This window comes from Schistocerca americana, chromosome 5, assembly GCF_021461395.2.
Source record: "Schistocerca americana isolate TAMUIC-IGC-003095 chromosome 5, iqSchAmer2.1, whole genome shotgun sequence".
Lineage (NCBI taxonomy): Eukaryota > Metazoa > Arthropoda > Insecta > Orthoptera > Acrididae > Schistocerca > Schistocerca americana.
In genome coordinates, this window is record NC_060123.1 from 343,620,223 (window position 1) to 343,645,616 (window position 25,394).

Here is a 25,394-nt window from a genome sequence, read left to right on the forward strand (position 1 = left end):
TCTGGAAGGTGTAGCTAACCATTGTAAATAAAACAGATTTTAACTGTGTTCTCCATTTCGCGACCTATCGTTCCTTACTTTCCGAATAGCCATCGTACTTTTAATACACAGCTACAGAGACATATTTAAAGGTATATTCAGCACGATGAATGTCACTATGTCCCAGTATATTAACGAAAAAAAGCAATGTTTGAGCGTGAACCTATGCGTAATGTGTCATTATGGCGCACTGACGTCAAAAGCACAATATTAACAAATGAGCCCTACCGCCGGAGGTTCGAGTTCTCCATCGGACATGGGTGTATGTGTGATGTTCTTAGCATACGTTAGTTTAAGTAGTGTGTAAGTCTAGGGACCGATGACCTCAGCAGTTTGGTCCCTTACCAGTTCACACACATTTGAACAATTTTCTGAACAAATGAGCAAGTTGGAACAGAGCACAACGTTTTTCCTGTGGAATATCGATTTGTCATACAGTGACATTCCGGATCGTACAGGGCATGCTGCTGCAATGGTGATGCGTCGCTGGAACCAGTCAATCGAATAAAGTCGAATGCAGTGAGCAGTGACTAATGGATCATATTACAACCATAGTAAGAGATGACTGGCGTCTTACGTGTAGGCTGGAGCAGTTTTCGAAAACACACGTTTCATTTCCAAGGAATGCTAGATTACACACGCACACACACACACACACACACACACACACACACACACACACACACACACACAGTTTCAAAATGGTTCACTTGGCTCTGAGCGCTTTGGGACTTAACATCTTAGATCATCAATCTCCTAGAACTTAGAACTACTTAAACATAACTAACCTAAGGACATCACACAGATCCATGCACGAGGCAGGATTCGAACCTGCGACCGTAGCAGTTCCGCGGTTCCGGACTGCAGCGCCTAGAACCGCACGGCCACCGAGGCCGGCATACGGTTTCAGAAACGGTTTCATTGGCTTGAATAACATGTGATACCAGCATACAACAGTCTACGATATCATCTATATCTAGACAGCATTTCATCAGATGAGTGTTCGAATTTTAATGAGCGAACCGCATCAATTTAGACCTTGAAAACATAGTGACAAATGCAAATTTGGACCAGATCGAGACTAACCGTTAGTGGCGAGTAGTTTCCTTGACCAGTTACATTGTTCCGTTTCGTGTGCGTTCCCACGGGGTGGGCAAAAGGCGGATGATGCACGGGCAGTCAGGCAGCGTACGCGACAGTTCTGCACCTGCCGTGCACCCGCGAGCCACGGGCAGAGAGGGCCATGTCCTTACCGCATGTCCAGAATACGTGTGAAAGGGCCGCCTGTTGGGTAGCCTACCTAACGCGCGCGCGTCTGCGCCTGGCAGTTGCCGTGCCCTATGGCCATGAAGTAGCCCAAATTAAGCCATCCAAGCATGCCTCCAAGACCAACCCATACATTGAGTCCCACGTATTTTGACCTATTTTTCCGGACAAAAAACCGTAGGGCTCCTTACGGGAGTAACACTGTGCAAGAAATGGTTATTCAATATCAGGAAAATTTAATTCAGTTGATATGTATTGCTTTGGTAACCCGCCAGGGTAGCCGAGATCGCTAACGCGCTGCTTCCTGGAGTCGGGTAAGCCCGCCGGCCCCGGATCGAATCCGCCCGGCGGATTAACGACGCGGGCCGGTGTGGCGGCCAGCCTGGATGTGGCTTTTAGGCGGTTTTCCGCATCCCGCTAGGTGAATACCGGTCTGGTCCCCGCGTCCCGCCTCAGTTACACGACTCGCAGACCTTTGAAACACGTCCGCACTATTTCACGATTTACACTAGACGCAGACAGTTGGGGTACACTGATTCCGTCCTTGGGGGTACGGGGTGTCGGCAGGAAGGGCATCTGGCCATCCCTAAAACTAACATTTCCAAATCCGTTGTAACCACGCCGACCCTACCATCGCTGTGGGACTATGGCGTAAGCGGAGGAAAGAATGTATTGCTTTGGTAGATTAAGTCCTGCTCCTCCATTATACTACCCTGTAGGTGGTGCTATTCCAGATGGGAAGACAGCTGGTTCTTAGGAGTAGTAAGAGGATAACATAAGCGATATTAAATGTTTGGATCGTTCCTGGGACCATGCTCGAGTGACCCAATTAGACAGTTTAGGAGATCTGGCTACTAATCCAAATCAAGCTCAAATTTTAATTTACCACAACGTAATCCTTATATCACAGGTTCAACATCTCTAAACGGAATGAAGTTACACCATTTTATGTAAAGTATTTAATTACTTCATGCTCACGGTTTCCAGTTAGTCGATTTAATTTCTTTAATTTAATCTTTGTTTTTATTCATTTTCAACCAGATTCTGTATGAAGTAGCTGTCAATTTCCTTTATCTTTTCTTATATGCCGCCTTTAATTTCTAACATAATAATCATTCAGACATGATGTTACGGCTACCGTACTAGTGTGTCACTTTCACAACATTCAAAAATATATATAAGCATCCTCGGTACTAAAATCAGTTGAAACGATTCATAGCAAATAAAGCACTAAGTGCTCACGTAAGTCCTGTTAGATTTCACACTGAATACGCAACGGAGGTAAGATGTATTTATCAAGAATATTTCGGGCACCGGGCCTCAACTGAAAACAGGCACAGAGCACTGGTCACTCCAGAGAACCGATGGGTAGAATTAGAAATCGATGACCGCAACGTCCGTCTGTTGTACGATCCTAGAGCACGTTTTGAGCTCTGACATTATATCACTCCTTCGAAGAAACGATTTCTCTCTCAAATACAATAAGACTGTTTGTAAAAAAGCTCGTTTTTATCATTCAAAATATTGTTCAGTAATAACCAAAATACGAAAACACAGAGTGTCTCTATAGATATATGACAGACTAATAGAACCCTCTACGATATATCGCACTGCCATTGTTCAACAGAAACGAATGTAGTACCGGGTGTGCACCGTGAAAGCTTAATAGCGTATCTAGTATTCAGAGTACAAATAAATACAGTTTATCAGATAACGTAAGCAGCAAGCACTGTCAGTGTTCGCTTTCCGCTGGAATATCTCGTCACTCGATGAACGATTTGGAAATTATATTGGCATAGTGTCCTCAATGGTTGTTGTTGTTGTTGTGGTCTTCAGTCCTGAGACTGGTTTGATGCAGCTCTCCATGCTACTCTATCCTGTGCAAGCTTCTTCATCTCCCAGTACCTACTGCAACCTACATCCTTCTGAATCTGCTTGGTGTATTCATCTCTTGGTCTCCCTCTACGACTTTTACCCTCCACGCTGCCCTCCAATGCTAAATTTGTGATCCCTCGATGCCTCAAAACATGTCCTACCAACCGATCCCTTCTTCTAGTCAAGTTGTGCCACAAACTTCTCTTCTCCCCAATCCTATTCAATACCTCCTCATTAGTTACGTAATCTACCCACCTTATCTTCAGCATTCTTCTGTAGCACCACATTTCGAAAGCTTCTATTCTCTTCTTGTCAAACTGGTTATCGTCCATGTTTCACTACCATACATGGCTACACTCCATACAAATACTTTTAGAAACGACTTCCTGACACTTAAATCTATACTCGATGTTAACAAATTTCTCTTCTTCAGAAATGATTTCCTTGCCATTGCCAGTCTACATTTTATATCCTCTCTACTTCGACTATCATCAGTTATTTTACTCCCTAAATAGCAAAACTCCTTTACTACTTTAAGTGTCTCATTTCCTAATCTAATCCCCTCAGCATCACCCGATTTAATTTGACTACATTCCATTATCCTCGTTTTGCTTTTTTGATGTTCATCTTATATCCTCCTTTCAAGACACTGTCCATTCCGTTCAACTGCTCTTCCAAGTCCTTTGCTGTCTCTGACAGAATTACAATGTCATCGGCGAACCTCAAAGTTTTTATTTCTTCTCCATGGATTTTAATACCTACTCTGAATTTTTCTTTTGTTTCCTTTAATGCTTGCTCAATATACAGATTGAATAACATCGGGGAGAGGCTACAACCCTGTCTCACTTCTTTCCCAACCACTGCTTCCCTTTCATGCCCCTCGACTCTTATAACTGCCATCTGGTTTCTGTACAAATTGTAAATAGCTTTTCACTCCCTGTATTTTACCCCTGCCACCTTCAGAATTTGAAAGAGAGTATTCCAGTTAACGTTGTCAAAAGCTTTCTCTAAGTCTACAAATGCTAGAAACGTAGGTTTGCCTTTTCTTAATCTTTCTTCTAAGATAAGTCGTAAGGTTAGTATTGCCTCACGTGTTCCAACATTTCTACGGAATCCAAACTGATCTTCCCCGAGGTCCGCTTCTACCAGTTTTTCCATTCGTCTGTAAAGAATTCGCGTTAGTATTTTGCAGCTGTGACTTATTAAACTGATAGTTCGGTAATTTTCACATCTGTCAACACCTGCTTTCTTTGGGATTGGAATTATTATATTCTTCTTGAAGTCTGTGGGTATTTCGCCTGTCTCATACATCTTGCTCACCAGATGGTAGAGTTTTGTCATGACTGGCTCTCCCAAGGCCATCAGTAGTTCTAATGGAATGTTGTCTACTCCCGGGGCCTTGTTTCGCCTCAGGTCTTTCAGTGCTCTGTCAAACTCTTCACGCAGTATCTTATCTCCCATTTCATCTTCATCTACATCCTCTTCCATTTCCATAATATTGTCCTCAAGTACATCGCCCTTGTATAAACCCTCTATATACTCCTTCCACCTTTCTGCCTTCCCTTCTTTGCTTAGAACTGGGTTGCTATCTGAGCTCTTGATATTCATACAAGTGGTTCTCTTCTCTCCAAAGGTCTCTTTAATTTTCCTGTAGGCAGTATCTATCTTACCCCTAGTGAGACAAGCCTCTACATCCTTACATTTGTCCTCTAGCCATCCCTGCTTAGCCATTTTGCACTTCCCGCCGATCTCATTTTTGAGACGTTTGTATTCCTTTTTGCCTGCTTCATTTACTGCATTTTTATATTTTCTCCTTTCATCAATTAAATTCAATATTTCTTCTGTTAACCAAGGATTTCTATCAGCCCTCGTCTTTTTACCTACTTGATCCTCTGCTGCCTTCACTACTTCATCCCTCAGAGCTACCCATTCTTCTTCTACTGTATTTCTTTCCCCCATTCCTGTCAATTGTTCCCTTATGCTCTCCCTGAAACTCTGTACAACCTCTGATTCTTTCAGTTTATCCAGGTCCCATCTCCTTAAATTCCCGCCTTTTTGCAGTTTCTTCAGTTTCAATCTGCAGTTCATAACCAATAGATTGTGGTCAGAATCCACATCTGCCCCTGGAAATGTCTTACAATGTAAAACCTGGTTCCTAAATCTCTGTCTTACCATTATGTAATCTATCTGATAGCTTTTAGTATCTCTGGGATTCTTCCTGGTATACAACCTTCTTTCATGATTCTTGAACCAAGTGTTAGCTATGATTAAGTTATGCTCTGTGCAAAATTCTACAAGGCGGCTTCCCCTTTCATTTCTTCCCCCCAATCCATATTCACCTACTATGTTTCCTTCTCTCCCTTTTCCTACTGACGAATTCCAGTCACCTATGACTATTAAATTTTCATCTCCCTTCACTACCTGAATAATTTCTTTTATCTCGTCATACATTTCATCAATTTCTTCATCATCTGCAGAGCTAGTTGGCATACAAACTTGTACTACTGTAGTAGGCATGGGCTTTGTGTCTATCTTGGCCACAATAATGCGTTCACTATGCTGTTGGTAGTAGCTAACCCGCACTCCTATTTTTTATTCATTATTAAACCTACTCCTGCATTACCCCTATTTGATTTTGTATTTATAACCCTGTAATCACCTGACCAAAAGTCTTGTTCGTCCTGCCACCGAACTTCACTAATTCCCACTATATCTAACTTTAACCTATCCATTTCCCTTTTTAAATTTTCTAACCTACCTGCCCGATTAAGGGATCTGACATTCCACGCTCCGATCCGTAGAATGCCAGTTTTCTTTCTCCTGATAATGATGTCCTCTTGAGTAGACCCCGCCCGGAGATCCGAATGGGGGACTATTTTACCTCCGGAATATTTTACCCAAGAGGACGCCATCACCATTTAATCATACAGTAAAGCTGCGTGTCCTCGGGAAAAATTACGGCTGTAGTTTCCCCTTGCTTTCAGCCGTTCGCAGTACCAGCACAGCAAGGCCGCTTTGGTTAATGTTACAAGGCCAGATCAGTCAATCATCCAGACCGTTGCCCCTGCAACTACTGAAAAGGCTGCTGCCCCTCTTCAGGAACCACATGTTTGTTTGGCCTCTCAACAGATACCCCTCCGTTGTGGTTGCACCTACGGTACGGCCATCTGTATCGCTGGGGCACGCAAGCCTCCCCACCAACGGTAACTTCATTTAAATGTAAATAAATGCAAGATAATTCCCATAAATATGAGAAAGAGTCCTGTAGTATCCGAATACAAACTCTATGGTAAACGTGTGGTGTTTAACACATTATTTAACTTCTTCGAAACGACGTGAAATGGAAGGAACATGTGAAATGTGTAACAGGGATGGCCAATGGACGACTTAGATTTATAGTAAATTTTCAGGGAAAATGAGATACATATGTAGAGAAGCCATATACAACATACGAGGACGAGTAATTCTGGGATACTGCTCGAGTTTTAGGAGTTCTTTTTATGAATTCATGACAGCAGACATCACTAAGAGAACCGAATTACGTTAATACAGCTCACATGAAAGTGAAGTACAGACATTATGACTACTTAAGCAGGTATGTCTGATTAAAAAGCGACGTTCTCGCGAAATACTGATGAGTATTGGAGGAAGACTGCTCTACAGATTGTAATGGTTCTTTATTTACGTGACCATTACGGCACTGCAACCCCAGTTCTCGACGCCAGTAATATCGTACTACTATTCTGCGAAGTAACAGACATATTTTTGCGACAATATTCACATTTGGTTTTATTAATGTATAGGTACTCCGATGTATCGATATATTACAGTGATATGGTTCTTGTGTGTATTTATTTCTGTGAGACTGTCATAATCTTTCACTTAGTTGTAACCGTCTTGGCGCGAATTCGCACAGAGCAGTCTTTGTTTCACTTTGCAGAAGTTAAGTTGATATTTCGCTTTGTAAAAGAACAGTCAAGTCTTGTGTTTGGTTAAAGTGGAAATTAAATACATGAAAATTGATACAAAACTGTTTTCTTGATGATATGACAATTAAGGTGAGGTATATGTGAATTTACAAGAAGTTTATTAAAAATGTGGATCGTGAACACCAAGTAAAAAATTATTTCTATCATACCATTGTTCTGATCTGGGATTGTTTGATCATTAAGAATTTCCTGAAAAACGCATTTGTTAGGTCTTCAAATATTGCTAAAATACAGGTGTGGACCTTCTAGCAGTCAAAGTGTAGCCACCCTAGAATCAACAAGATGAGCCATAACAACTTCGACGAAATCTACGTGGGAATCCATTCAAGATAAGTGCCAAAATTAATGAGTTTTTGACAGTGACTTCATTATTTCCATTCTGACGATACCATCCACAGTCAATAACTTTGTTGTTGCCCGATAGCTCGAGCATATTCTGCATGAGCAACATTATTAATCTGATTTCTAACCTACTTTGCAAGTGGTGGTATTGTTAGAAGATCCACTGACTCCACAGTATACCACATGGAGGTATCATTAGATTAAGACACATACATCGGGGTGCGAGCTGACAGCTACATATGGTAATTTTTCCTTTGCTCCGTATGGGAATGGAGTAGGAGAGAACTTGCTAATGCTGCAACTATCGTCGCCTGTAAAAGGCCTTGTTGATTACATATGTAGATAAGGATTTAATCCACAATAGTAAAAATTCAAACGTACTCAATCTTCTGTTTGCAAAGCTGCTTGCGAGCTGGGATAATTGTCAGATTACATTCAACATAAGACAATATATATACGAGTGTGGGAACGAGGCAAGCTAATAACCGGAAAAACAACTGAGTACAGGGAGGAAAAGGAGCGTGGCGTCGGGGGGGAAGAGGGAGGTGGGTGTTAGGTCCTAGTTTGCGCGGTTGAGATACGACTGCCAGTGGATGGCAAGGCGGCAGAACCGCGCGTACATACAAATGCACTCGCGGCGCGAGTCCGGAGGAGTAAGCGCAGAAGTGGCTCGCTATTAGAGCGCTAATGCGGTCACTTTGTTCTGCTGCGGACGCCCGCGTCGACAGGTACAAATGCGAACAGACCGCGAACGAGGAAGCTTTGAATGCGGCCGCGAGGCGCTATCGCCAGTGACAGCTCGTTAGTCTCTACACCCGAGCACACTATCACAACATAGAGACGCTTTCACCTGTCCTAGTGCACGCATCAAGCAGCAAATCTCCTAAGTTTAAAGAAAATTTTCCCATTTCTTGATTTCTTCTTAACAGACTTTTAGTATAATATTACCAGATCGTGTTTTGTGTATAGTTGTCACAGTCTTGAATGTATAAGCTGAGCTGCTTGGAGTTCAAAGATTGTTCAGAGTTCAAGCCGGCCGGTGTGGCCGAGCGGTTCTAGGCACTTCAGTCTTGAACCGCGCGACCGCTACGGTTGCAGGTTCGAATCCTGCCTCGGGCATGGATGTGTGTGATGTCCTTAGGTTAGTTAGGTTTAAGTAGTTCTAAGTCGTAGGAGATTGATGACCTCAGATGTTAAGTCCCATAGTGCTCAGAGCCATTTTTTCGTTCAGAGTTCACCATACTTCAAAATGCATGTTAGTGGTGCAGTGGTAGGTCAACATTTATCAGCACGGTGGCGCTATAATTCTCAGCTCTGCATTTTGTAAGTCTTTTCGCTGCGTGATTCCCTGCCGGGGATGTTATCTTGTTAATAAACTGACGACTGGAAGCATTCTAGGTCTAGGTGGTTGATAACCCGACACACGGCGCCTTGGAGTTGTTTCTGCCCGAGGTTTCTTCTCTCTTTGTATTAGACACGATGTTGCACGAGGCTACAGGTTACGTGCTGCATTTGGCTTGAGACATACAGTAATGCGCCGCGCCGGTTGATCGAGGGCTACATGAGCGTGGCTTGAGCGAGATCACGCACGCTATATACAAACGAAGGTAGGGACTCCCAATCTATATCCAGATGAGCACGTATTAATGGTTAACCTTAACCAGACGTACGCAAACATCGGAGTACCCACATCCTGCGACACCTCACATTAGTGAATACGAAAACTTACGCAGAGATGGCAGTAGATCTATTGAGTTGGCCATCATACCGGTGTGGGCGTGGTGGGACTCCACCTATTATGATTATGAGGCCCAACATTCAGACTGATGATCGAAGCAATGAGGGGTGATTTATTATAGTTTTCCTCACCTCACTTTTTAAGTATCATGTTTTATGTATTCCTCTTGATCGTATCTTGAGTTACATTCACCAGAATGTCATATGTGCACGATGTAACTGCAAAATATTTTGGATAGAATTTGTGCTGTAGATTGCAATTACGACGAGATTTCTATTCGGTTCACGATGTCGCTGGTGGGTTGCCAACACCTGAGTCTTTGATCCGTTAAGGTTCAAGACGTTCTCATCTAGTGATTCTATCGCTCATCTGATGCCATTATCAGTTGCTGTCACACTTTTTTCAAGTTCCCGTCTTGAATATCTTCGAAAATAAAAGCACGCCGTCTTCAGAGTAACAGCAAGGTAAAATGGAATTTTCTTTGTATAAGGCCGTAAGAATAGAAACTTTGTTAAATTTTCCGAGTTTTTTCACAATTATCGGCCCGTGACTCGTACCAAAGAACACATATGCTGACAGGCGTGAATATTACCGAACTATCAGTTTAATAAGCTATGGTTGCAAAATACTAACACGAATTCTTTACAGAAGGATGGAAAACTGGTAGAATCCGACCTCAGAGAAAATCACTCTGGATCCCGGACAAATATAAGAACACGAGAGGCCATTCTAACTCTACGACTTCTCTTAGAAGATAGGTGAAAGAAAGGCAAACGTATGTTAATAGCATATGTAGACTTAGATAAAGCTTTTGACAACATTGACTGAAATACTCTCTTTGATCTGTTTGAACTTCTGAAGGTAGCAGGGGTAAAATACAGGGGAAGAAAGCTTGTTTGTAACCTGTAGGAAAACAACAGGGCAGTTGTAAGAGTGGTTGAGAATGAGTGAGACAGGGTTGTAGCCTATCGCCAATGTTATTCAGTTAGTACATTGAGCAAACAGTAAAGGAAACCAAAGAATAATTTAGGGTAGAAGTTAAAGTCTAGGAAGAAGAAATGAAAATTTTGAGGTTTGTTGATGACAGAAACAGCAACGTACTTAGAAGAACAGTTGAACGGAATGGAGAGTGCCTTCAAAGGAGATTACATGATGAACACCAACAAAAGCAAAGGAAGGTGACACTGAGGGAATTAGATTAGGAAACGAGACACCTAAAGTAACAGATGAGTTTTGCTACTTGGACAGCAAAATAATTTATGATGCCCGAAGTAGAAAGGATCTAAAATGCAGACTGGCAAGAAAAGCGTTTCTGACGAAGACAAATTTGTTAACATCGAATATAGATATAAGTGTAACGAAGTCTCTTTTGAAAGTTTTGCGTGGAGTATAGCCATGTGTGTATGTGAAACATAGACGATAAGCGGTTTGGACAAGTAGACAATAGAAGCTTTTGGAATGTGGAGCTACGGAAGAATGCTGAATGTTAGGTAAGTAGATTACGTAATTAATGAGGGGGTAGTGTATAGAACTGAGGAGAAAAGAAATTTATGGCAGAACCTGACTGGAAGAACGGATCGGTTGATACGACACATTCTGAGACGTCACGGGCTCACCAATTTAGTTTGGACGGAAGTGTGCGGTGCTAAAAATCGTAGAGACGAAGAGGTAAATAGAGTAAACGAATCAGAAAGATGTAAGTTGGCAGTAGTTATTCAGAGATGAAGACAGACGCACAAGTTATGGTAGCATGGAGAGCTGCACCAAGCCAGGCTGATAAATGACAAAAATGACATTTTTGTAATTCAGCAGGCTAACTTGTGCTACGTATTATACGTTTTTTTTCTGGCTAGTGTATTATAAATGGTAACAGACAGAAAGTTATATGATTTCAAACAGTAAGCTGGTGCAGTGGTTAACGCACTGAATCCGCTTTCGATACGACCTGGGTTGAAACGTCCGTCAAGCCATCCGTATGCAAACTTTCTGTGATTTCCCTAAATCGCTCAAGGCAGCGACAAAAATAGTACATTATACATCCGCATATATATACTCCTTACTGAGCGAGATGGCGCAGTGGTTAGCATACCGGACTCTCACTTGGGAGAACGACGGTTGGAGCCCGCGTCCGGCCATACGGATTTCGGTTTTCCGTAATTTCCCTACATCTCTTCAGGCAAATGTCGGAATGGATCCTTTGATAGGGCACGGCCGACTTCCTTACCCCATCCGATGGGACCTATGACCTCGCTGTTTGGCCCCTTCCCCAAATCAACCAACCAAGCGTTAAGTCATTGCACAGTGCTCTGAAACGACACGACCAGTTTCACTCGCCGTCCTTCTGTAATCCTCTGGTGACTTTTCAGCAACAGGACGTTATACCTCGATCGTATTTTCTTCCTTCAGCTGCACCAGAACATAAAGGGATGAAGGATATTTGCAAAGCAGTAGAAACATTGGACAAAAGGATGAAGATAATCCCACTTCTCAGGAAGGCATGATTCAACATTCTTCTGCAAGGTTTGATGAAAGTGACAAAATATACTGGGTGATCAAAAAGTCAGTATAAATTTGAAAACTTAATAAACCAAGGAATAATGTAGATAGAGAGATAAAAATTGACACACATGCTTGGAATTACATGGGGTTTTATTAGAACCACCGCAATTGCTAGACTCGTGAAAGATCTCTTGGGCGCGTCGTTTGGTGATGATCGTGTGCTCAGCCGCCACTTTCGTCATGCTTGACCTCCCAGGTCGGCAGACCTCAGTCCGTGCGATTATTGGCTTTGGGGTTACCTGAAGTCGCAAGTGTATCGTGATCGACCGACATCTCTAGGGATGCTGAAAGTCAACATCCGACGCCAATACTTCACCACTCCGGACATGCTTTAGAGTGTTGTTCACAACATTATTGTTCGACTACAGCTATTGTTGAGGAGTGATGGTGGACGTATTGAGCATTTCCTGTAAAGAACATCATCTTTGCGTTGTCTTACTTTGTTATGCTTATTATTGCTATTCTGATCTGATGAAGCGCCATCTGTCGGACATTTTTTGAACTTTTGTATTGTTTTGGTTCTAATAAAGCCCCATGTCATTCCAAGAATGTGTGTCAATTTGTACCTCTCTGTCTACATTATTCCGTGATTTATTCAATTTTCAAATTTATACTGACTTTTTGATCACCTTGTATATTTAACTGGTGGAAACCGGGATTCCAGCCGCTGTCTTCCTGGCTGCAAGTTTAGCTCTTACTTGTACGTGACTTGGTCGGTTGATTGGAAAACGGAATTAAGCTGTAACATGTGAGAGTTTGTGGGGAAGGTGGTGGCGATGTAAGTATTCGCACTTAACGACGTGGCCGGGGTGGTATTTACAGTAGTAAACGAAACTGTACGTATTGTAGCGACGGGCCTGTGATGAGCCACGATCCGCCGACATTTAATCTAACGAGGCTCCCGCGCTTGGGTTACAACATTGATTGCGCGGCGCGGACAGCCGCGGTGTCCGTGCAGGAATAAAACGTCCTCGCCAGCAGTCACGAGTGCTGCGTCACTGCGCTACAGTGGCAGGCGGCAGGCGGCGAGGCCCGCGCGTCGGGGTGCCGCCTCCTGCGACTCAATCGTGCCCGCACACGGCTGGTGGCCACGGCGGCCCGGAGATGCCGCGAGCTGGGGCGCTAGTCCAGCCACGCTACTTCCACCGAGCAGCAGCTACGCTGAGATTACAAAAGTCATAGGACAGTGATATGCACGTATACAGATGGCGGTAGTGCACACGGTGTAAAAGGGCACTGCAGTAGCGGACCTGTCATATGTACTCACATGATTCGTGTGAAAACGCTTACGACGTGATTATGGCCGCACGACGGGAATTGGCAGACTTTGAAGGCGGAATCGTATGTGGAGCTAGACGCATGGGACATCTCATTTCGCAAATCGTTAGAGAACTCAGTATTACGTTATCCACCGTGTCAAGAGTGTGCCGAGAATACCAGATTTCAGGGATTTCCTCTCACCAGGAAAATGCACTGTCCGACGGTCATCACTTAACCGAGAGCAGTGGCTTTGGCGCAGTTGTCGACGCTAAGAGACAAACACCGCGTGGAATAACCGCAGAAATCAATGCGGGACGTACGACGAACGTATCCGCTAGGATATCGGCTATGGCAGCAAAGCACCGAAGCGAGTGCCTTTGCTAACAGCACGACATCGACTGCAGCGCCTCTGCTACCAACCAGATACAACCATATCGGCTGGACCTCAAATGGTTCAAATGGCTCTGAGCCCTATGAGACTTAACTTCTGAGGTCATCAGTCCCCTAGAACTTAGAACTACTTAAACCTAACCAATCTAAGGACATCACACAGATCCATGCCCGAGGCAGGATTCGAACCTGCCACCGTAGCGGTCGCGCGCTTCCAGACTGTAGCGCCTAGAACCGTTTGGCCACCCCGGCTGGTGGCTGGACCTCAGATAAGTCCCCCCTATCAGTTGCTAAGGGCTAATAGTAGGGTACCAGTGCGGCGCAGTTCACACGAAGCCTTGGACTCAAGTTGTCAACAAGGCACTGTGAACCTGGTGGTAGCTCCATATGGTGCGGGCTGTGTTTACATGGAATGGACTCGGTTCTCTGGACTGTTCTGCTACTTGCACACCATTTGCAACCAGTAACTGATTTCATGTTCCCAAACAACGATGGAATTTTTATGGATGACAGTGGGGACTTAGTCAATTTCAAATTAAATCTAACATTGAAATAACATTAGTGACTTGTGTGTCCAGTTCAGGATATTGTTCTTGGGGTGATATTTTATAAAAATCTTGTAAAGTCCTGCATTTGACAAGCAGCTCGTTTGAGTTGGGCGTTCCACTGCACGTCTGTCGGCTCAAGTCGAAATTAATTAAGTACATCATCAGTGAAAAGCGAAAATGGTGTGGCAAATAAATCGAAATCCATCTATATTCGGGCAATGTCTTGCAGTTTCTATGAGAATCCCTCTTCCTCCTCGCTCCTCAGCCACAGTCACGGCTGTGCTCGCAGCGTTAGGCAGGAGCGTTGCCGGAGCGCTCGAGCTTGCTGAGCGCTGTTTGGCCAGGTCTAGTTTAACGCAACCGATGTTGGTTTCGAGAGAGAAGAAGATGGGATCAGCTCGGTACAGATCGTCTAACAAGACACCAAACAAGACTAGATAAATAGCGACAACAGAACTAAGCTAACACTACGATACCGTTTACATGTACCGATAATCGAGTAAATCAGAATTAGTGTAATATATCTTTCGTGTCTGTAGGAGGGAAGAAATGAAAACTGCATCCTGGTAGCTAACAAGGGGAAGCCACGACTTCAAACTTTGTACACCTTTAGTATACCATTTTAAAAAAAAGTTCAAATAGTAAGGTGCACTACACTGGCAATTCCGAGAAAACCGTAAGAGAAGTTTTACGCGTCTATTATGTAACTGATCTATCTGTGCGTAGGCTCTGGGCTTTAGAGTTTATTGTGGTCAAGTGATTAGCCTTAGAGCTCTGTAAGTCGCATGTGTACGAAGCGACGGTTCGACTCCCGCTGAAAGCTAATTTTTAATTTATATTTTTTCATCACTGGCCATATTATTTAATTTATATTACATTTGAGAGGTTATACAATTTCAAAATACAACGTGTATTTGTATGACGTTTTAATGATTCTCGTGTTATTGACTACTTATTATTCTTAATTAACTGTAATTATTTGAACATACATATTTATAACTTTCGACAAGTATATGAAGAAACGCATAGAGATTTCCTCGACGCTTCGAGGTGCAGACACAGAAGCAGGCTACATTTGGCAGTTAAGCTGCGTAGTGGTGAGGCATTCCTAATGTAGCAGGAAGGAATACTGTAGGTGCAAACTTTTTGGATATCACAGAATTTAGACGCGTGCTACAAAAATTAAGGTTTTAACAGGGCCTTATACATGTTTGTCTTACGAAGCTCGAACGCTAAACACTTGACTACCATGAACTCTAACGCACAGATACATCAGTTACGTAACAGACGAGTTACACTTCTCTTGCGATTTTCTCGGAGTTGCCAAAGTAGTGCACTTTACTACTTGTACATTATGTTGTTTTAATGGCCTACTAAAGGTGTGCAAAGATTGAAGTAAATCCGCGATCGCAACGTCGTGGCCTCCCCGTGTAAGTTTACTCAAAAATTTACTCAAACTGTCAATCTGGACTGAGTCAGCATAATAAATATGGTTAGTTAAGCCTCTGTCCACTTGGAAGTTCACAGCACAATGGTACGAAACGACTTTGGAGACACGCGGCAGGTTGTGTTTAGGACTGGCTAGTGACAAGTGCTGCTCAGTGGGCGTTACACGTAATGAGCCCTGGACGCCTGAAGAGCTATCGCGCCATCGATCCTGAAAGCCGTGCGACGATAGCCATCAGCGGGCGGTCAGCTGGTCTCTCCGGCGGGAGCCCCGCGGCCCAGAAGCGCCCAGCGCGGCCGCCAGCACCAGCGCAGCGGCCCGGCGCCTCGTTAATTACGTGTCACGGGGCGGCTGCCAGATGGCGGCGGCGATAGCGTGCGCCCGGCCCAGCCGTGCCCACCCGCCGTGGCCGAGTTCCCTACACCCGCGGGCCCCGCTCTGAACATATTTCACATTCTTCTCAACTCGGATACTCTTACCGCTTCAAAGGGTTACTTCGAAGTCTCCTTATCAGCTTGCGACGGAAATTTCGTAATTCACTTGATAATGGTCCTCCAGAGCTGGTGGCACAGTAGACAGTGTTTCAGTTAGGCCAAAATGAAACCGTTTATTACGAAAGAAAGTCTTGAAAGGAAGAAAGAAAGCAAAGAAGGGATTTTAGGGTTCAACATTCCGCTGACAACAAGGTTATTAGCAACATATTGGGGAAGGGTGAGGAAGGAAATCGCCATGTCCCTTTCAAAGGTATCATCCCAGCATTTGATTCGATGCACCTAGAGAAACTGCGGAAAACATCAGTCTGGATGGCTGGAAAAAAATTTGAACAACAGCCTCCCGACTGCGAGTCTAGTCTCTGGTTACTGCGCCATCTTCCTCAGCGTTCTTCACGGAGATCAGAGCTTACGGCACATTTACACAATCTTGGATCACCATAGATTTTCCCATGTTAATTATTACAAGGCGTTTCGGCAGCTTTTCGTCGTGAAATCTATAAGGTAAATAGTGAACACAAAATATCTGTCCAGATAGTGTATTACTAGAATTGTAAAACTACCGTAGACCACTGTAGTAAGTAATTGTAGAGTAGGCTAGTATTTCTAGTAGATTTGGTTAGATAAGATCGGACCCGTGTTACCTTTACATTAGGTGTGCTGCGTAGCTATTGGACGCTACCTCATTACACACTCTTCTTTTATGTGTGCGATCAATGTCTTGCTAGATTTCCCTAAAAACCGGAAGAGATGAACCATCTAGAATCTGAGTGAGGAATTATAAAGGGTTGCATAACTACTGAACATTTTTGTCCTACATAGTTCTCCTACTGTCTTTACTTAAAAATGAACAGTATTTATAGCAAAAATGAAACTGTCAATGTTTAGATAAGATTTTATTCGAAAATCGTTGATCTGTACTGTGAAGCAGAGAGATGTTGTAGTAAAAATAAATAAAATAATACAGATTCATCATATGCCGTAAGAAAACGCAGTTTCTTCAAACTGTAAAATACAAAAAAACTAAAGTATATCAAACATTGCTTCAATACTTCGTCGAGCTTATATAAAACATGCTTCTATAGTTCAAAAACAACTTTCGCATATATCTGTCATGACAGAAAACTCTTACCTTTGATCATGACGGTAATTACATATATGTTTGTGCATGTAAACTGAACTTGCATAAAAAGTAATTGCTTTTGTTACAAAAAAACGCTGAAGTTACGCGATCAACTAATTTATATTACTTATAAAATGCAACTTGCGTTCTGTAAGGACATAAAATACACAATGGACTAACACTGAATCATGTGCAATTCTAATTATATGCTAAAAATAACAAAACAAAACAAAAAAAAACAGAATTCAGTGGTTCCAAGGTTTGCCTTACTCATTCATTTACGTTTCTTCCCCTATCAATATCACCGATAATCCTACCATTTACTACGTCATTTATGTTGTGTACCAAAACTACCGAAGCGCAATTTTGGTAGTCCGCAATTCTATGTATTACATAGTACCATGTGTTGCTTCGTTTAACACACACTCCCACAAAGATCAAACAAAGGATAAAGGAGGCAATATATATTCGCACGGTGGATAATTAATCTAATAAATAGGGAGCCTGTGTTCTTATTAATTACAGCTTGGAATATCATGCTTGCTACCATCATATATAATTGAGAACTTGTGTATGTGCTGACAGTTAGGCCACGACATAGAGGACGATCAACCTACCTACCAACGCTTGGCTGCAGCATTGGTGACTGTCATCCGTCTGAAACCAACTCGGACGCGCAGGCGTGACTTTAGGACGAGGCCTCCATAAGACATACGTTGGTTGCATTGCAAACACTGGCAGCTGTTACTTGCCGGCAGTAAATAACTGCCACCATCTGAGGGTGTCGACCAGGTGGCTCGAAGAAATATTCTAGAATACACAAAACGTGATCCGGTAACACGTCTGTGAGCCATATAGTGAAAATATCTGCCGGGAAACGCTGAAGAGTCACAACTCAGAATCAACATATTGCTCAGAACGAATGATCCGAACTAGACTGCTATAGTGGACATCTATCCAGAAAATAAATTTGATCCAATATGGTTGTCACAGTGATATTTGTATTGTATTGTATGGAACTGGGGACCTAGAAACGGCGGAGAGGCTTCGTCTCCGCCGTAGCCTTCAGTGATACACAACCCCACAACAGGCGACAGCAGTCCACTCACCCCACCGCCGCCCCACAACGAACCCAGGGTTATTGTGCGGTTCGGCCCCCAGTGAACACCCCCCGCCTCGACCCCCCCCCCGCCCCCCCCCCCCCCCCCGCACCATCAGGAACGTCTCATACCAGATGAGTGTAGCCCCAATGTTTGCGTGGTAGAGTAATTACGGTGTACGCGTAAGCGGAGAAAGTGCATGCGCAGCAATCGACGACATAGTGTAATTGAGGCGGAATAAGGGGAACCAGCCCGCATTCGCCGAGGCAGATGGAAAACCGCCTTAAAAACCATCCACAGACTGGCCGGCACACCGGACCTCGACACTAATCCGCCGGGCGAATTCGTGCCGGGGACCGGCACGCCTTCCCGCCCGGAAAGCACTGCTTTAGGCCGCACGGCTAACCGGGCGGGCCACAATGATATTTACTGTTAGGACAAAAAATTGTGACTCACTTCCACTAGAGCTAGCACAGAGCATCTGGGGTGTCCACAGTCACATACGGTACACAGATGTAAACACAGAAGGCGGCGACAGGCAGGCAGTTTCCTGCGTCGTGTCACACATCTCCCATAAGTCGCTATATAGAAGGCGCACGTAAGAGAAACCTTATTTTGCTTTCTCCAGAAGAATTACAAATAGTCCGAACAATCCGCCGATACTTATTGCAGCTGCTACAGCGGGCGCTGAGATCGGGACCTACTGTCTTTATCTGAAAAATAGATCGTAGATTGACATCCTTCCGACGTTTTAGAATAAATGTTGACGTACTGCTCCAGACGACCAGTTCTTTACAGGTGCTGACCAGTTCCGGTTGACAAACAGATATCTATAGTTTCCATTGTCATTGTTCAACAGCCGTCAATGGGTCATTATCAGACAGTAAAGCACCAGTGTCAAAGTGTTTAACTTCCACAGAGACTGACATAACAGGCTGTCAACCAACACCATTCTATTAGATTTAGACAGCTAACCTTTTATTTCCGCCCGACGCATATTCCATAAAGTATAGTGAGCATTTATATTGTATATAATTTGTTAAAACTACTTTTCTGTGGTGGGGGTTCGCACCCTGTTGGTCTTTATGCTGCGCGTCAAACTTATTTGGTACACACAGCACAATTTTTCATTCTTCAGTTACTCTCGTGTGGAGTATTTTTCCTTGGAATTAGTTGGAGGACTCTCTCATTTTCGACTTGTATCAGTAAATTATTGAGAGCTTGTCTGTTTCCCCCCCACCCTCACCACATCATCATTATAAACCCGACACCGTCTCCCTCAAAGCTACCGAGCACATCTGAGACGCTACTGAGCGAGATATTTCGTCTTGAACCCAGCACTGACACGTCTGCGTGAGTTGTGTGTGGTAGTTCACCGGTCTTGCACTTTCCAGGTCTCATGGACGCTTTACCACACTCGTCGCTTACATTATCAGAGTACCAATTGATGCTGCACGCTGTAACAGGGCAATGTTAGTGCCTACTGACAAAAATACTGACCAAAATTGGTCTGTTAGCATTTGCTACTCGTTGAGCATTAATCAGCTGATGTATTTATCTTGCAAAGTGTCTTGCCCGTTTGTTGTTAATAAGCGCCGGTCATGCAGTTATTTGGAAGGCAAGGTAATACAGAACAATTCTACTCCCTGGTGTAGTCGGTATTTGTCTACGATTTCAGTCATAATCCGGTTGTAAAATTTGAATCACGACTGCACAAGAGTTTTACCTCTTCCATACAGATGTTCAAGTGACCTTCATGTCACCTTGTGCTAGAGGTGCCAAAAACTGATCGTTTAAAAGAAATACCGCTATTTTGGTTCGAACAACAGGTATTTTTCGGTATTCGTTTGCTCTCTGATATTTTTCTAACAATCTGGTAAAAAACCGGTATATAAATTTGCCACAGCTAAGGAGCGCCAATTAGTTTTTTTTTTCTAAATAATTTTTTTTTAAACGAGTAATGTTTATTCGTGGAATTCCCATTCTTTAAAATACTGGGTTATGATAGAAAATGGGAAAAAATAGTGCTATTTTAATAACAATGCCAACAGTTACGAACGAGCCGCAAATACATGGCATAAGATTGGGTACAGCATTGTTTATCCAATAATGTACCCATTGCGAAGTGACATCCGCTGTTAAACGTGCAGTGGGCATGATTTGTCTCCACCTGGTCAGTATGATAGCTTCTCTTTGTCGTCACCGGGCATCGGTTGCAGAATGACGCCATCTCTAATGTGGAAATATTTTACGAAGTGCGGTAGCAATGAAGCACAATGCTCCATTCGCTTTCAAAGATTAAAAACGAAAGAATGCACAGCACAGTTGCGACGTCTTACGAGGAGAAAACATTCACAAAGTTACTTGGAAGGAAAAGTAAACAGAGTTGATATACCCAGAATTTTGTTGACATGCTAGAAATTTGGGATAATAACTGAACCCTTGATTTTGTTGTTGCTTCAGGGTGAAAAATTGACAGCACCCAAAAGTGACACGATATAGAAATTCAACAAACTGTGACCTTTCATTCTCGCAGTCGTCACACCTGTCTCCGATTTTGCAGGCGACACCGAGACCGATTCAGCTTATCCGTCTCCTATCTGTCTTCTACATATATAAAGAAAAGTGCCCATTTGTTTGTTTGTTTGTTTGTAATTCATACAAATCTGCATTATTATTCTGATCTTGTTGAAATTTATCACATTTTATCTTCAAACCAAGAGGAAGATCTCTGTCTACAAAAGATTTACGATTTTTGTAATTTGAGCCGGCCGAAGTGGCCGTGCGGTTAAAGGCGCTGCAGTCTGGAACCGCAAGACCGCTACGGTCGCAGGTTCGCATCCTGCCTCGGGCATGGATGTTTGTGATGTCCTTAGGTTAGTTATGTTTAAGTAGTTCTAAGTTCTAGGAGATTGATGATCTAAGATGTTAAGTCCCATAGCGCTCAGAGCCATTCGAACCATTTTTTTGTAATTTAAGTTGAAATATTTATGTATGTAATAGGCCTACATAAAGGGGAAACGCTGTACCAAAAATCTCTGCCACGCGGGGTAGCCGTTGCCCGTTGGAGGTTCGAGTCTCGAGTCCTCTCTCGGGCATGTATGTGTATGTTGTTCTTAGCTTTTTTAGTTTAAGTTAGATTAAACAGTGCGTAAGCTTAGGGACCGATAACCTCCACAGTTTGGTCCCGTAAGACCTTACCACAAATTTCCAATTTCCAAAAATCTCTAAAAGTTCTTGGCTGATTTATTTCAAATTTATACACTATCTCCCTGAAGAACATTTGGGTGAATAGAGGCTACACACAGGGTGTTCAAAAAACTGTCGAATACTTTGAGAGGTGGTAGTACTCAATGAAACAAGAAAAATAAAACGCGGGAAAACTCCCCTTTAGAAGAGATGCGACACTGGTCTCTGACAGTAGTGGACACCGGAAGACCCTGAAGAATATCCCAGCAGAGGGGTCGAAACGTCGATTATTTTAGAGGAAATATGAGGCGGCCTAACAAACCAGAATATTTTGACTTCAGTGTTAACGGTCACGAAAGTCTGCAGACTTGCATAAAACGCTTGTATAAGCAAGAGGTTTGTACCACCATCAGAAGACTGGAGAACCTTCGCAGAAGAATAGATAAAGTAGTAAGCGATCTGGACTTTCTCTCCCGGTATCGTGATAATGATGCTATTCCCAAATTAGCCACCATGTACAGACAGTGAAGGCCAGGAGGATCTACCAAAGGGCGAGCCAAGCACTTCTTCGTGGAAAAATTCCGCAAATACGCACAGACTTGAATTACGTTAGCTTTGTTTTAATTGATCTGCATTTGTCACTGGCGGTAACTGTCTCACCCCCAGGACTGGGATAAAGTGGACAGAATAACTTTTGATCATTCAACAAGGTTTTCGGATTTCAGTGCTATGAAACAAAAAGAGAAATTCGAGAAGCTAGCAGTTGAAGTGCACAAGGAACACGCTACTGTGGAACAACTTAAATTGGAAGGAACACGCAGAAAATGTTGTGAGGAAGGCTAACCAAAGACTGCGTTTTAATGGCAGAACACTTAGAAAATGTGACAGATCTACTATGGAGACTGCCTACACTACGCTTGTCCGTCCTCTTTTAGAATAGTGCTGCGCGGTGTGGGATCCTTACTAGATAGGACTGACGGAGTACATCGAAAAAGTTGAAAGAGGGGCAACACGTTTTGTATTATCGCGAAATGGGGGAGTGAGTGTCACTGAAATGATACAAGATTTGAGGTGGATATCATTAAAATAAACGGGTTTTCCGTTGCGGCGGAATCTTCTCACGAAATTCCAATCGCAAACTTTCTCCTACGAATGCCAAAATATTTTGTTGACACCGATCTACGTAGGAAGAAAGGATCACCATGATAAAATAAGGGTAATCAGAGCTCGTACGGAAAGATACAGGTGTTCCTTCTTTCCGCGCGCTATACGAGACTGGAATAATAGAGAATTGTGAAGGTGGTTCGATGAAGCCTCTGCCAGGCATTCAAACGTGATTTGCAGAGTATTCACGTAGATGTAGATGTAGATGGATCCGAAACGAGTAGTGGCGAATCTCTTCAGAAATACTCGATGAAGCAGCTGTTTCAGTTCTGAGCAAAGGTCTCAATTTCGCAACTGAACCGGAGAGCATACTTGTTGAAGAAATCGTAAGTGCTGTCTAGGCATTCTTGTTTCTTCTTCCGAAGGTGCAGACCGAAGAAGTAAGACAAGATGTGTCAAGAGTTCAATGGAAATCGAAACCTCCCAAAAGCAACATGTCGGCGCATAAAACGAAATCCCTTATTGAACTCATGAGAAACGAAGGCATCGTTGTAACGAAATCTGATAAGGATCATGCTGCTTATTTTGTAAGCTGTGGATAATCACAGGAAGATGGAACAACTACTAGGAGACCCTGTGTATCGCAAGAGCGATCCGACGAATAGAATCGTTCGGAAAGTGAAAAACCTGATATCAGACCCCAGGCTAGACAGCTCTAGTACAAAGCCTCTAACACCTCGAACACCTGTCTCAACCAGAATGTATGGATTCCCAAACTCCATAAAGAATCGGTTCCTTTGAGGAATATCGTCAGTGAGATTAGCTCGCCGACTTATTTTGTAGCACGTCATTTACCTGATAAACTGAGACATCTAGTTGGCAAAACAGATGCTTTTGTCAAAGATTCAAAAACGTTTTTTAGAAATTATACATACAATGAAGTATCTGCACATTACATTCTTATTAGCTTCGATGTGACATTGTTATTTACTAACGTGCCACTATCACTCATAAGGGTTGGCTCTGAGCACTATGGGACTTAACATCTATGGTCATCAGTCCCCAAGCACGTAGAACTACTTAAACCTAACTAACCTAAGGACATCACACAACACCCAGTCATCACGAGGCAGAGAAAATCCCTGACCCCGCCGGGAATCGAACCCGGGAACCCGGGCGTGCGGCACATGATAAGGGAGAAAGTTGCTACAACTGTGTGACTTAAGTGAATTATGTCTTCGATAGAGCTATTTTAAAAACAATGATGAATTGTGCGAATAGACTGACGGCCTTGCTATGGGCTCACCCATTTCGCCAGATGCAACTGATATTTTTATGGAACATTTTGAGCAACAGGCATTAAATAGTGCTCCTTTGTGGCCTTCTTGTTGGCTCCGCTACGTGGAAAAAAAGAACTTCGAGCGTTCCACAATTTCTTAAATGGAGTTCAAAACGGTTCAAATGGCTCTAAGCACTATGGGACTTAACATCTGAGGTCATCAGGCCCCTAGACTTAGAACAACTTAAACCTAACTAACCTAAGGACATCACACACATCCATACGCGAGGCAGGATTCGAACCTGCGACCGTAGCAGCAGACGGTGCCGGACTGAGGCGGCTAGATCCGCTCGGCCACAACGGTCGGAAAAATGGAATTCACCCCAAGGTTGAGAGTGAGGTCGGTCTCCCGTTCTTCGATGTGTTGGTACACAGAAGATCTGATAACACTCTAGGTCACAGAGTGTATAGAAAGCCTACTAACACAAACAGACATTTAGACGCCCAGAAGCAAGCAATTCTCAACACTCTGTCTTCATGTGCCTCCCGTGTCAGCGATGATAACAACTTGAAATTGGAGTTGAATTTTTTAAAGAGGACATCGAAGGTAAATGACTATGATAGTTGTTCAATCGACAGGGCTTTTAGGCGGAGTATTAATCACGCCAATAAGAATGACGAGGAACCGCCTTCTTATTCCGTTAGGTTACCGTTCGTTTCTGGGGACACTGACCGCATGTGCAGAATTCTAAAGAAAAGTGGTATTCAGACATCTTTCTTTAGTCAAAATAAAATAAAAGATTTTTTCCCGACGGAAAACGGATGCACTTCCGCAATGCAGGAGTCTGTCAAGTGACATGTGGCTGCGGCAAAGTTTATACTGGCGAAACGGGAAGAACTGTTAAAGAACGCATTAAAGAACGCGAACGGCACACGCGGCTGAAACAAAGTGTAAAATTAGCAATAGGGGAACGTCATGATAACTGTGGCTCTGACATCGATTTTAATAATGTACCTTTGTTGGCTAAGGAAACAAACATTTATAGAAGAAAGGTCCGACAAGCGGTTGAAATTTCCAAAAGTGCATCTAATTTCAAGAGAGGACCGCTATAGGCTTCCGGCATCGTGGCTCCCAGCCATCAAGGAAGTGAATATGCGACCGCGGTGTGCGAACAGTATAAACATCGCGCTGCAAGTCACCTCGGCGGACAATAATAGTCTGGGCAAACATTCCCCCTCTCTTGCTCTGTCCGTTTCGCATCTAACCAATGAGGACGGCCAACCAATAGCAATACGAGAAATTTCAACCAATAACACTTCTCCAGCGTAAGTGTGGAATAGCGCCTTTCTATCCAGTGACGAGGGCCACCAACAGTATCCACCAGATTTTAACCAATAGACGCCCCTTCTTCACGCTGGAATATTATCCTATGACGATGGCCCACAAATGGTAGCCAGAAGAATTAACCAATACTACCACCTCTCCAGAAAAATCCGGGAAAACTCCCCTTTACAAGAGAACACGACACTGATCTCTGACAGTACTCTAGCAGTAATGGACACCGCAAGATCCTGAAGAAGATCCCAGCAGAGAGGTCGAAACGTCGATTATTTTAGAGGAAATATGACGCTGCCTAATAACCGAGAAGATTTTT